Genomic DNA, 13,963 nt, shown 5'->3' on the forward strand with positions numbered 1-13,963 from the left:
TTAGTAATATGTTAAAAGGTTGTGAGAAGGGTGTTAAAAGAATTGTATTTGAATAGAACAATAGATAAAATGAAAACCATTTTTTGTGAAAAATCCTTGAATTTACCATTTCTGTGCTAGGCTATACTTGCTTTTTTTTAAATAAAACCATTATAGAAATTATCCTTAAATTATAGAAATAATTAAACTGATAAATAATAACAAGATTGCTGCATTATATTACAGTGTCTTTTACTGCATATGGCCTAACATGTAGGCAATGAAAACAAGGAGGACTCATTAATTCATTTCAAAAGATAATAAAAGGCTTTGCTTACCCCAAAATCTTTTCTCCAGGGGCAAGCCTTTGGCACAATGGTTAAGACATGGGTTGGGACACCTACATCTATAGTGGAGTACCTGGGTTATAGTCCCGTCTCTGCTTCCCAATCTGTCTTTCTACAGTGTGCACCCTGGGAGGCAGCAGGTTTCTGCCACTCAGGTGAAATCATTGGATTGGGTTCCCAACTCCTGACTTTAGGCTCCATTGCAGGCCTTGAGGAAGTGAACCAGTGGATGGGAGCTCACTTGCTCTCTCTTCACTGCCTCTCCCTCCCTATCAAATGAATAAATGATTATTTTAAAAAGCTTCCTCCAGTCCTTCTCCAACCTTTATTTCTCTTTAATTTCTCTTTATTTTTTCTCTTTTATTTTTCTTATTTTCTCTTTAATTTCTATATGATACTGAACATTCCTCTCATAATAAAATGAAAATCTAAGTTGATTGCAGTGACACTTAATAGCCTGATGACGCCAACTGTTTCATGTAATAGACATTGTTCTAAGGAATATGTTTTTGTTCTAAGGACAGACATCTGACATTGGATGCATAGAAGTACCAGGGGCCCGGGGGTGTGCAAAGGTACAACTGGAATGGAAATAGGAGGAGGGCAGGATGTGGGAAATATTGCCAACTTTCTACTTGGTGCTGTGTATAAGAGACAAGTGACTCTCTCATAATGACATGAATCTTCATATGCTGTTTGACATTCCATTCCTGTCCTGTTCTACGATCTATAAAATTCAATACCCCATCAACAATAAATTAACAAGTGACTATTGTATGCATCTTGTGTCTCCAACAATGTTCCCCATGTGCTGTTCCAAAAATATTCTCATAAGAGCCCTCTCTGTCTCTCTCTCTCTCACACATACACACACACATGCACAAATACACACACAACCTTTTAAAGTATTTATTAGACTTATTAACTCTGTATCTAGTCTGTATCAATCACTGACAAGGGAATAACATGTTATATCATTTTATCCTTAGAATAACTCTAGAAGATAATTTCCCTCCATATTGTAGATGAGGAAAATGAGCCATAGAAAGGTTAACTAAATTTCCTAAAGTCACAATTATTTACCAGAAGTGCTAATGCCAGATCATACTCTAACATTCATGCCTTTTTTAAAAAAGATTTATTTATTTATTTGAAAGTCAGAGTTACACAGAGAGAGGAGTGACAGAGAGAGAGGTCTTCCATCCATTGGTTCACTCCCCAGTTGGCCACAATGGCCACAGTGATCTGAAGCCAGGAGCCAGGAACTTTCTCCAAGTCTCCCATGCGGGTTCAGGGGCCCAAGCACTTGGGCCATCTTCTTCTGCTTTCCCAGGCCATAGCAGAGAACTGGACTGGAAGTAGAACAGCCAGGACTAGAACCAGCGCCCATACAGGATGCTGGCACTTGAGGCCAGGGCATTAACCTGCTGTGCGACAACACTGGCTCCTAACAGTCATGCTTTTAACGCATACAGTGTATGGTTTCTCCTCAACACCTTGCTGTGCCCAACAAACAGCAGTTGTATTTGAAAATCCTCACAAATTTTATAGTTAAATAAACAACATAAATTGGAATGCCTGATAAATCTACTCCCTATGGCTCTCTGAATGGATTTCTTTAGTCCAATTGATATATTTGGCTATTTATAAAACACCAAGTACTTTTAAGGACAAAAGAAGCAAACATTCTCATGCACAGTCTTATGTGTGCAGTGATGTGCAATTTAGACCTAATCCCTTAGTCCAGAGATGGAAGACTGACACTCCAAACAAGTCTCATTGTGTTCCTTTGTGCTGCAATAACAAGGTATTTAAAGGATGAAATTCTGGCTGTCAGATGGACTTCTTGGCATCGCTGTATGTGCATCACAGAAATTGTTTTGTTTCAGAGGATTCAAACAAGATGCCTGACATTTCTCAGTAGATATTTCCTCTTACAAATGTGGTAACTTCCTAGTGGAGAGTGTTAAGGGACAATAACAGAGATTTTTGAAGCTTTTGTCTTATTTGGATATTGTATGAAAAGTACATTTACTGAAACTCATCCTAGCTTAGAGACTAGGTATTTGATTGGTGTTTTGATATTCCTAAAGCCCTTCTCCTCCCTATGAAGTATTCTTGGTATATAGTTGTGTAAGGAAATTTATACACCATATTATATTCATACAAATATGGAACAGAGAAGCACATTGAACTGGATATCTGTGTGGCCAATGTTGCCCCTTAAAATAGAGTACTTGGTGAGCATGCACAGTTTTTCCAGATTGCCTGCTTGCTTGCCATATGCTACATGAGGCTGCTACCAGGTCAGCATAACTCCAATATATTCTTGGAGTATGGGAACCTTACTGAAAGATACGGCAATGTAGGAATATACCTTGGGCCGAGGGTACTAAAAAAAAGGAGGAAAGTACTAAAAGAACCACACCAGGGCTAGCCCTTTGCTTTTAGGCAGACAGGGGCTTACATCATGCAAGGTAGCTAATAGTAAGTCAATAGTAGTAGCTCTTTTCCTCTTGAAGATCCTAGGGGTAGAAGCTTCACATAATTTCTCACTTGTTTTATCAACACCTACAGAATTTCTTTGTTTTCCTTTCCAAAATCCATTACCTTAACAAAGGCTTAGGGAACTCCCCTCTGTGTCTGAGACTAGGGTAAGGCTGGTGAAGCATGAGAAAGCTAGACAGCACAGCCCCCTGTGTTGGGTGTTTCTGAGTGGCTGCAATATTATTAGACCTTCCTTCCATGAAGATGTGGTACACATTCCCTCACTTTAAATCCAGGTGGATTTCTAACTATGCTGACTCATGAACAAAAAGAAAAATGATGTTATGTGATTTCTAAAGCTGGCTAGTAAAAGCTGATGCAGTTTTTATTTTATTCATGAGAACACTTGAGGTGGGGTCCTGAATCTCCATGTAAGATGTTCAACTACTGCAATCTACCATAACGTGAGGAGGCAAAGCTCAAAGTAGAAAGTTAGCCATTTGTAGAAATTCTGATTGAGAGCTGAGCTGAGTTCCCCATTGACAGCTAATGTTGTCAGATAACTGCTGGACATGAAAATGAGTCCTCGGCAGCCAGCCCAACCAAGCTGCTAAAAAACTGTAGTACTTACCAACATTTGACCCTAGCTTCAATAAAGAACCCTCACAGGATCTGCCCAATTGAGTCTTTCCCAAAGTTACTGCTGAACAAAATCAAGAGCAAAAACAAAATGAATTCTGTTTCATACAAATAGATTTGTGGTGGTTTTGGTATATAGGGAGAGTAACAGATTTTTCTTGCCTTGAAAAAGGGTGTCACCAGGACCAGTGAGCCCCAGAGAGGCATTCAATGAAGGCATAAAGAGGAATAAGTGAAATGGTATCTGAGCCTGTAAGATAGGAGAGCTTGAATAGGAGGAGTGGAAAGTTAGGAAATCTATCACCAATAGAGATTAGAAATGGTAAATAAATTGATCTGGCTAAGAATATTTCTGGTATACATGTTGAAAAGGAAGACTAATTTATTTTAGATGCATGCCATAAGATGAAAACAAAGACATAGGAGTTAAAGAAAAAAAAATTGTTTATTTTTTTTTCTTTTGACAGGCAGAGTTAGACAGTGTGAGAGAGAGAGACAGAGAAAGGTCTTCCTTCCATTGGTTCACCCCCAAAATGGCTGCTATGGGCGGCGTGCTGCGCAGATCTGAAGCCAGGAGCCAGGTGCTTCCTCCTGTTCTCCCATGCGGGTACAGGGCCCAAGGACTTGGGCCATCCTCCACTGCACTCCCGGGCCAGAGCAGAGAGCTGGACTGGAAGAGGAACAACTGGGACAGAATCCCGTGCCCCGACTGGGATTAGAACCTGGGGTGCCGGTGCCGCAGGCGGAAGATTAGCCAAGTGAGCCATGGCGCTGGCCTAAAACTTGTTTAATTTTAAACAGAAAGAAAACAAACAAAAAAATGGGCCAGATTTGCTGGGTTCAGAAATATAACTCTTTCCCATCCTTAGTCTGTCCCAGGAGAAGATTCAAAAATAAGAGATTCTCAGGACAAAGATCAAATCCAGAAATCTGTTACCCTCCAGAAAATGTGACCTCAGCAATTATGAAGTCAAGTGTGTGACCACAAAATCTTTCTTAAGGCGTTAGAAAGACTTAAGATGATTTCTCATTAGACTCTTTCACAAAGCTTTGTATGGACTTTTCAGGATATGCCTCAAAGACCATGCATTTTTAAAAACCACTTCTAAGACTCCTTTTTTTAAAATATTTTATTTATTTGAAAGGCAGAGTTACAGAGAGGCAGAGGCAGAGAGACAGAGGTCAGTTTTCCATACATTGGTTCATTCGCCAGATGGCTGCAGTGGCTGGATCTGTGCCAATCCAAAGCCAGGAGCTTCCTCCAGGTCTCCCATGTGGTTGCAGGGGCCCAAGGACTTGGACCATCTTCTACTGCTTTCCCAGACCATAGCAGAGATGTGGATGGGAAGTGGAGCAGCTGGGACTTGAACTGGTGTTCATATGGGATGCATATGACTGCAGACCAAGGCTTTAACCCACTGTGCCAAAACATCACCCCCCTCACACACACACAAGACTCTTAAAGTAACAGTTCTATAGCAGCCTAACAGGTAGAGATCTACTCTGAGATCAGCACTGCAGGTTTTGCAAAGGGATACATTGTCCAAGATGGAATATTTTAAGCAAGAAATCCTAGCATCACATGACCCCAACACATCTCAATTATAGATGAGAGGTGTTTTCTTTTGATTTAGAAGTTTACCTCAACAAACTCTAAAATATTACATTCTTTTTGGAAGAGAAAATTTTGTTTTGCTTGATCAAAGATCCCTATCCACCTCTATTTGTTGAGTGAGATGCCTCAGATGCCAGACATCTATTGAGTGGGCTATCAGGAAACCATTGAAACCCCCATAGAAGCTGCTAACTGGCAGTGGGATACATCCTCAGGTGATACAGTTCAGGGAAGAGACAGAAGGACTTTGAGCTTGCAAGGAGCATGCTGTGTTGCAGTACTAGCAGGTTTCAGAGCCAGTGGTGTGAAGCAGATTAACAGAGTTTACAGGGCTTGGCATTAGGAAGTATGCATGATCTCAGTCCTGCCAGACTTCACCTCTTTGACGAAATCCTTGACAGCAGTAAAAAGTGTATTGGATACTGCAGAGAGTTGCTGAGACTCGTACATCCACTTGCCCACCATGTACCAACATCAAGGAGAAAAGTTTTCTGGAAATGTGTTAACACTGGAGTCTTTTGCAATGAACCATATGACAAGGTGCTATTAGAACAATATGGAAAATCAGCTTCATTTTAAGCATGTTATTACAAGAGAAATGTACAGGAAGGCATTATGAGAGAAGCTTTAGAACACATGGGAGATCTAAATTTCCCTTATTAGCAAAGCTTTATTCAAGAAGAAAAGAGACAGGGGTGCAGATATCTTTATGGAACCAAACCAAATGGCAGAGTTGAACTGTAGGCTTTAGTTGAGACCTGTGGAGCTGAATTTGATGACACTGATTCAACAATCTTCCTGATAAATCAACTTGCTTCCAAATAGTGTCCCAGGGAGTACTCGCCAACTTCCAACTCTGATCTGAAATCCACAAAACTTGGGGGGACTTAGTGAAAGACCCTGTCCATTAATTTAAAGTACAATCTCTAATCACCAAGAAAATGGCTGTGACCATCAAAGAACCAACCACCTTTAACTTGGGAAGTACCCCTTTGCAGGGGCACATTCAAGAAAATGTATATAAGGGTCAGTGTTGTGGTACAAGTTAAGCTGCTGCTTCTGAAGCCAGCTTCCTATATCAGAGTGCTGCTTCAAGTCCTGGCTACTCAACTTCTTATTCAGCCTCCTGCCAATATGCCTGAGAAGGTAGCAGAAGATGGTCCAAGTACTTGGGCCCCTCCTACTCATGTGGGAAACCAGGATAGAGTTCCTGGCTGCTGCCTTAGGCCTGGTCAAGACCTAGCTATTGCAGAGATTTGGGGAGTTGACCAGGGCATGGAAGATTTTTTTTTTCTCTCTCTCATACTTTCTCTGTGTTTTACATAAATAAATGAATCATTTTAAAAAGGAAAACGTATAGGGCTGCAGGGTGAAATTAATTCCACTCTTTTTCAAATTTGGTTATAGAAAATATGAGTATTTTCTAGAAAATGGGAATTGCTGTGGAAGTCTTTCCTTAATCGTTCCAAAACCGAGATCACAATACAAGGAGGAGCCAAAGACACAGGCCAGTTCTGCAAGCAAAATTGCCCATCGATTTTCTGTCTGCTTCTTGTAGTAGGCAGAGATCATGCACATAGGGGCTGAATAAAGTAGGATGTGATGCTCCTTCCCTCTGTAGGAGTCACTAGCATAGGACAGAGCCTTAAGTCTGAGTGGAAAGTATGATGAAACACATTGGTGCAAGTTTGCAATTTTGTGCTTCTTCAGGTCTCATAATGAAAATTAACCTTGCAACAACTGTATGGTCCCACAAGACATGTTTACTGATGTAGAGAGATCCTGCTACAATAAGTTGGGATGGTTGAGCCAGAAATAAATAGCCAAGGGGCCAATCAAAATCATCAAAGAGAAAGAGGAGTTGATCAGGCTCAGAGGAAGAGGTTGAGGCTTGGATGCTACAGGTAAATTCCATGTTATCTTCACTCATTTCTCAGAAAGAGGATTTTTAGGGAAAATGAGGGAGCTGCTACATTTTCTCCCTTGGGGATAATGATTTAATACACCCAGAGTCCCTGTTAGAAGTAAGATAGTGCTTCTCCCAGTAGACTAGGATTTTGGATGCTGAGGCTTCACAAATCTATGCTACTTCACCCAAGACTATGATCTCTTCCTGGGACCCAGAGTGCATCCATTGCCTGGGTAATACAGAGAACAAAGGTTTGCCAACAGGTTCAGGATCTCTCTAAGGGCCAGTCCACCCTCAGATCTCCTGATAGCATCAACTGAGGCTGCTCTTGCAAATACAGCACAGTCAGCTCTCCTCATCTGACCTACATTAGCAGCAATTCTCTTAGTGTATTAATGGAAATATTTTGGTACTAACTTGATGTTGAAACACTCTGCTGTGTGATACAAAAATTAAACCTGGTCTCTGACTTCAAGGAAATTTTAACTTCCAGAAGAGAAAAATAACTCCAAAATTTAATACAAGGCTGTATATCCCAAGTATAAGATGCTAAGGCATTTGCTTATCAGATCTTGGGCCACACCATTCTTTGTGAAGCAATTAAAAGTAAAATATGCAGGGCTGGCGCTGTGGCATAGTTGGTAAAGCCACAGCCTGAAGGGCCGGAGTCCCATAAAGGTACCCGTTCAAGTTCTAGCTGCTCCACTTCTGATTCAGCTCTCTGCTATGGCCTGGGAAAGCAGTAGAAGATGGCCCAGGTTCTTGGGCCCCTGCACCCACATGGGAGGCCTGGAGGAAGCTCCTGGCTCCTGGCTTCAGATCAGCATAGTTCTGGCTGCTGTGGCCAACTGGGGAGTGAACCAGCGAATGGAAGACCTCTCTCTCTCTCTCTCCCTGCCTCTCCTCTCTTTCTGTGTAACTCTGACTTTCCAATAAAGAAATGAATCTTTAAAAAAATGGTCCCTGACATTTAAAGATTTCAGAGTATTTGGGGAAGGGAAGAATAGATCTTTTTGGTTTTATTTTTTAGTTTTTGTGCATTTGTTTGAGGAAGGGAGGGAGAGGAGGGGAAGAGAGAGAGAAAGAGAGAAAGAGAGACTGAGATTCAAGTGTCTGCAACTGGTTCACTTTCTAAATGGCCCCAACAGACAGGACTATGTCAGGTTGAGGCTAGGAACAGAGAATTCAATCCAAGTGTCACACATGAGTTACAGGGGCCAAAAAGCTTCTGCTGTCACCTGTTGCCTCCTTGGGTCTGCATTAGCAGAAAACTGGAATCAGGAGCTGTGATCAGAGCCATGGATTGAACCCAGGAACACTGATATGGTATGTGGGCAGCCTTGCTAGCATCTTAACCACTAGACTAAATGCTTGCTCCAGATCTATTCTTGCCAGGAGTTTCTTCATGGAGGGTCAATTTGCTTATTTACTTAAATTCCCACTTCCTAAAATAACTTTAGTTGGATCATAAAAAATAATTATTTCTTGAAGGGTTAGAGTTTAAGGGATGGGAGGAAAATTCCAAGTTGAAGAGTCACATGAAGGCAGTAATGAAAGACCATTTTCTTGTAATAGTTACTGACAGGGTCATTCAAAGTGCAGTTGGAGGAAGAGTGTTTAACAGGAAAAATGGAATCCAGTATAGGGATGGCGTAAAGACCAGGGAAAAAGATTGTAGATTTGTTTAGTGGAAAGTAAAAAGATTTGTTCCAATTGACCTAATGGATTTATTTAAGAAGTTATTGTTTAGTCCATAGTCTCTCTTCTTCTCATATCCTGGCATTGTTGATGATGATATCAAAATCATTGCTCTACAGATCTTCATTTTGTGACTTTACTTTCATTTGACTTAATTTTCTTCTATCCTGGGCCATGTTTGTCATCTTCCTTTAAGACACAGCAAACTGTTATTTTAAATCAGTGATTTTAGGGTGATGTGTTACACAAAAATAGTCAAATGATGACAGAATTTAAACTGTTGCACGATAGCCCCATTGAGGAGTGGCCTTGAAAGATAGCACCGGGGATCAGTCTTTCATATTGGCAAAAGTTTGGGTGATGTACATTATTAACTATTTCGTGTTGAAAGAGTACTAGAATGATGTAAGAAAATATACAAAATCATTAGTAGTGATAAATGGTTTGGCTTGTTGTTCAGAGGCCTAGGAAGAGAAAAGTCAGAAGAATGGGGCAGGAGGTTCTGGGGAAGAAGCATATGCAATGACACACAAGCAAGGGCATGAAGTGTGAATGTGTGCACCATCTAATATGGTACTATCTCTTCCCTTAAAAGACCAACTAGCTGTGGGGAGCAGGGCCCAGTGGGGAGCAGGGCCTGTCTCCCGTAACATGGCAGGGCCCGTCGCCTGGGAGACAAATAAGTACTAAGACTGTGGACAAATAAATACTGAGGACAAATACTGAGATTACCGAGACTAGACTAAACTACTGGAACTGCTAAGACTAACTCTATGCATCTGATCTCCCACCATATGGCACTGAGAGGGAGTAAACAACTTCCACACAGCTGCCTCACCAATTCGACTAACAAGCTGCAGGAGCTGATCCTGCCCCTGACTGGAGGAGAGCTGCGTGCTCAGTGCATGGGGAGAGAACGCCAGCAGAGTTGGGATTGGTGGAAGAGGACTATAAAGGAGGAGAGAGACAACATGCAGGAGGAACATCTGAGGAACCCCTGAGAGAGCTGGCTGGCTGTGTGCTGCTCTTCCGTGGAAGTGGGGGAAGCGGTGGGGGTGCCGCCTCTCCGCGGAGGCAGGGCGGGGGGCAGCTAATCCGGGGAGGACCGGGGAAAGAAACAACAGCAAATCCATTGCCACTCCTCCGTGAGCCTGTGGAGTGAGAGACACTAGCCAAATTGACTACATAGTATCCATCCCACCTTGGGAGGAAGCAATTTATTTTGAAAGGCATTCTAGGTTCTTCTTCCATGTGATCACTTTTGCTGCCCACCAGTCTCATAGGCAGTACCATTATCCAATGAAAAGAAAATATTTGATCTACCAACAGTTGATCCTATGTTGCACTGGAGTATATGATGCCCTTTACAGCTGTCTCAGTCAATTTGGGTTACCATATAGGAATATTATAGATTGGCTTATGGATAACAGAAATTTATTTGTTATTATTATGGAGGCTGGAAAGTCCAAGATCTCAGTGCTGGAGATTTGGTGTCTTGTAAGGGCCCATTTCCTGACCTCTAGGTAGCTTCTTGCTGAGTTCTTACATGGCAGAAGAGTCAAGGAGCTCTTTAGGATCTCTTTGATAAGAGCACAAATCCCATTAATGGGGGCTTCATTTTCAGAAGCTGATCACCTCCCGAAGGCCCTATCTCTAAATATCATTGCATTGGGAGTTAGGTTTCAATATAGGAATTTGGAAAAACTTAAGTACTCTGTCTGTAACAACAGCAAATAAGGTGTGGCAGGGGGGATCTGACCATGAGATTCGCCGGTCCACTCATATACCATGCCACCAAGAAGCTTCCAGCCTGGCAGAGTGATGGACTGGCTTGTTGAAGGTATACCTAAACTGGCAACTTGGGAATTATGCCCTGTGAAGATGTAGGACCATCCTCTAAGATGAAGAGCACACCCTAAATTATCAACAATTATATAATATAGTTACTATGCTTTGGATATTAGTTTGGGTGTTGAATGTCACCACAAGGCCCATGTGTTAAAGGATTGGTCCCCAAGGACTTATATTAATGGTACTGGGATGGTGGAAGACTAATTCAGTCATGTTGTCTAGAGGTAGGGGCATTAGGAAGTGCTTAAATTGGATAAGACTGTTAAGGTAGAGCAGCCTGATGAAATCATGGTGACTTTATAAGGAGAGACAAATAGATGCATGTTCCCTCTTGCCATGTGATTCTCTGTGCTGCCTTGGGACTTTGCCAGCAAAAATGCTATCTCCAGATGCCAAACTAGTGATGCTGCACAATTTTAGACTATGGAGCTCTAAAATTGTAAGCCAAAGTAAATCTTCCTTCATAGCTTGTTTGGTTATTTCATTGTAGTAAAGAAATGCTGACCATTACAGCTATGTTCCCCAGTAGGGAAAATACAGGATCGGAGAGCAAAGTGCTCTAAGAGGTGTAACTTTAATAACTATCATTACCAGGGATCTCTTTGGAAAATTTGTTCTTCCCATCCCTGCAGTTCTAGATTTTATAGGTCTAATGGCTGTGGTTCCCAGAGAAAGAGTGTTTCTACAGGAGTTCCATTAAACTTGACCAAGACTGCCATAGCTTAACTTTAGGTTCTTTGTTCCAGAGATCCAGCAGAGCAAATAATGATTCAAGAAAGATGCTCGCAGGGGAAATCAATTCTGATCATCAGGAGGAGATTGAACTACTGTTACATGACAAGGGCATCCATTTGGCACCTAGATGACATACTGGAGAAGGAGAAGTGGGGCTTTTGGTACCCCACCCCGACAAATTGTGATAGTATAGGGACACATGCTGACACCACAACCTAAGAAGGGCAGATAAACTAGGGGCTCCGTTGCCCTCAGGGATAAAAGTCTGGGTCATCCTCTTGGTGAGCCACGAAGATGAGGGGGATCGAGTAGCAGAGGTTAATTGATGAGGGAGACCATAATCAGCTGCAATCTAGAGAACAGCTGCAAGGTGGGGGCTGGTGCTATAGCTTGTCATACTCAACTTCCTCTTAAATATTTCCTGGAACAAGAAGCCAATTACAGTCCTGGAGGACTTGTTCCCTTCTGAGGAGAATATAATGTACGTGGTAAATAGAATTGAGTAACACAAGGATTGATTGCAGCAGATACATTTAGATGCCTCCCAGATTCCCCTTCATGATCAAGATATACTCCAGACAATTGGGATAATGGGTCTGGAAATTGCTTTCAGGTGAAGGCGTTTTGCACAAATCTATACCCCAATACCTAGGGGCAACCTATATCCAGTGATTGATTGGTATGGATGCATTCATTAATGTGAGAAAATATTTGTAGGACCATCTCAGCCTTGGGAGATCTCTGTGTCATTGGTCAAGGCTATGGCTCAATCATATCTCATTTCAACCTCTGCCTCTGCCCTGTATTTTTTCATCAGCTCCTTCATAAATGCTTCTTTCATGAACACTTTTCATAATCCTCTTGCATGCAAATCCTTGACCTATGACATGAAGGTATTTTTATAAAGCTAAACCCCTAAGAAGAGTAAATCTCGAAGCCTTCTTTATTCTGATAACCTCCTTAGGGGGTGTGTATATAATACTGAGCATAGGATATCAATATATTTTGCCTAAAATAAAGGGAAGCATTTGGAACTCACAGACAGCAATTTCTTAGGGAGGGAAAAAAGACCACATGAGGGAATGAGAAACAGTTAAGAAAACCAGATAAATATGTGGTAAGGCAAGAGTAGATTCCTTGTTGAAACCATTGAGGGGACTGAGTTTTGTATCCAGGCTGATGTGGAGGGTAGGAGGTAGGCCTTTGTAGATATAGTAGTCACAATCACAGGATCTGTGTCCCTCCCACAGCCCCTTGGGAATGACCATGAAAAGGCCTTGGACTTTGTGAGATCATTGACATTTGAACTTTGAAGAGTAAGAAAGCCCATGATAGATATCTAGATTAAAAACGAATTTGGTATATCAAGTTGTGATTTTTTAGAGCCAAGTTAGTTTTACCCCAGTATCGCTTCCTAAATTAATTCTTTATCAGGATATATACTATAAATCCTGGGGTCATCTTTGACTTTGCTTTCTCTCAATGGCTGCATCTAATATGTCTGGAAATCTCATTGGCTCTACATAAAAAACATATGAAGGGTTCAGTGAGTTCTTCAAGCAAGAGCAGTATTAGATCAACCACAATCTTGGACTTGTGTACAGAAAAGAAGAGCACAAGAAATGAAATAAATCATGCTATTAAAATTAACTTATTTTAGTTGCTCTAAAAACAATTATTTTGGGTGTTCAAAGTAAAAGCAATAGTAGTGTAGGGTCAATCAAAAATGTAAAAGTCAAAAAGTAAAGGTACAATTAAACATGTATATTTTCTTTTTTTTAAAGATTTTTTTATTATTCATTTGAAAGTCAGAGTTACTCAGAGAGAGGAGAGGCAGAGAGAGAGAGAGGTCTTTCATCTGATGGTTCACTCCCAATTAGCCGCAATGGCCACAGCTGTGCCATCCGAAGCCAAGAGCCAGGAGCTTCTTTCTGGTCTCCAACATGGATACAGGGGCACAAAGACTTGGGCTGTCTTCTACTGCTTTCCCAGGCCATTGCAGAGAGCTGGACCGGAAATGGAGCAGCTGGGATCCAAATTGACGCCCAAATGGATGCAGGTTCTTCAGGCCTGGGCATTAACCTGCTGTACCACAGTGCCAGCCCCTAAACATGTATATTTAAAAAACACAGAAACCTCTGAAATTTTATAGAAAAGCAAAATAAGACCATAGTAGAAATAAAATAGACTAAGAGAAGAAGGGAAAGGGATTAATAGGAAGAAGAAATCTGCAATTTAACTTTGCTAAATTTTTTTAATATTTTATTTTATTTTATTTATTTGAAAGACAGGGTTACAGTAAGAGGTTGAGACAGAGCACAAGAGGTCTTCCATCCACTGGTTCACTCCCTAAATGGCCACCACGGTACATCGTACCTGACAAAATGAAGGTAGTGAAGAATTATTAGCTCCATGAATACTTGAGTGAGCAGACAGTTTTGTTTTTACATAAGAATTAAAAAGTTTGCTTTGGGCCAGCGCTGAGGCTCAATAGGCTAATCCTCTGCCTTGCAGCGCCGGCACACCGGGTTCTAGTCCTGGTTGGAGCACCAGATTCTGTCCTGGTTGCCCCTCTTCCAGGCCAACTCTCTGCTGTGGCCCGGGAGTGCAGTGGAGGATGGCCCAAGTGCTTGGGTCCTGCACTAGCATGGGAGACCAGGAGAAGCACCTGGCTCCTGCTGTTGGATTATCATGGTGCGCCGG

At 41.6% G+C, this 13,963-nt stretch overlaps 1 non-coding gene across 1 annotated transcript in view; it reads left to right on the plus strand.

The window, feature by feature from the left end:
• The window catches only part of LOC127491738 (uncharacterized), a 43,262-nt gene that overhangs the window by 3,067 nt on the left and 26,232 nt on the right, over nucleotides 1-13,963 (plus strand). The window lies entirely within an intron of this gene.

This window comes from Oryctolagus cuniculus, chromosome 3, assembly GCF_051225735.1.
Source record: "Oryctolagus cuniculus isolate XC-2025 breed Fujian yellow rabbit chromosome 3, ASM5122573v1, whole genome shotgun sequence".
Classification (NCBI taxonomy): domain Eukaryota; kingdom Metazoa; phylum Chordata; class Mammalia; order Lagomorpha; family Leporidae; genus Oryctolagus; species Oryctolagus cuniculus.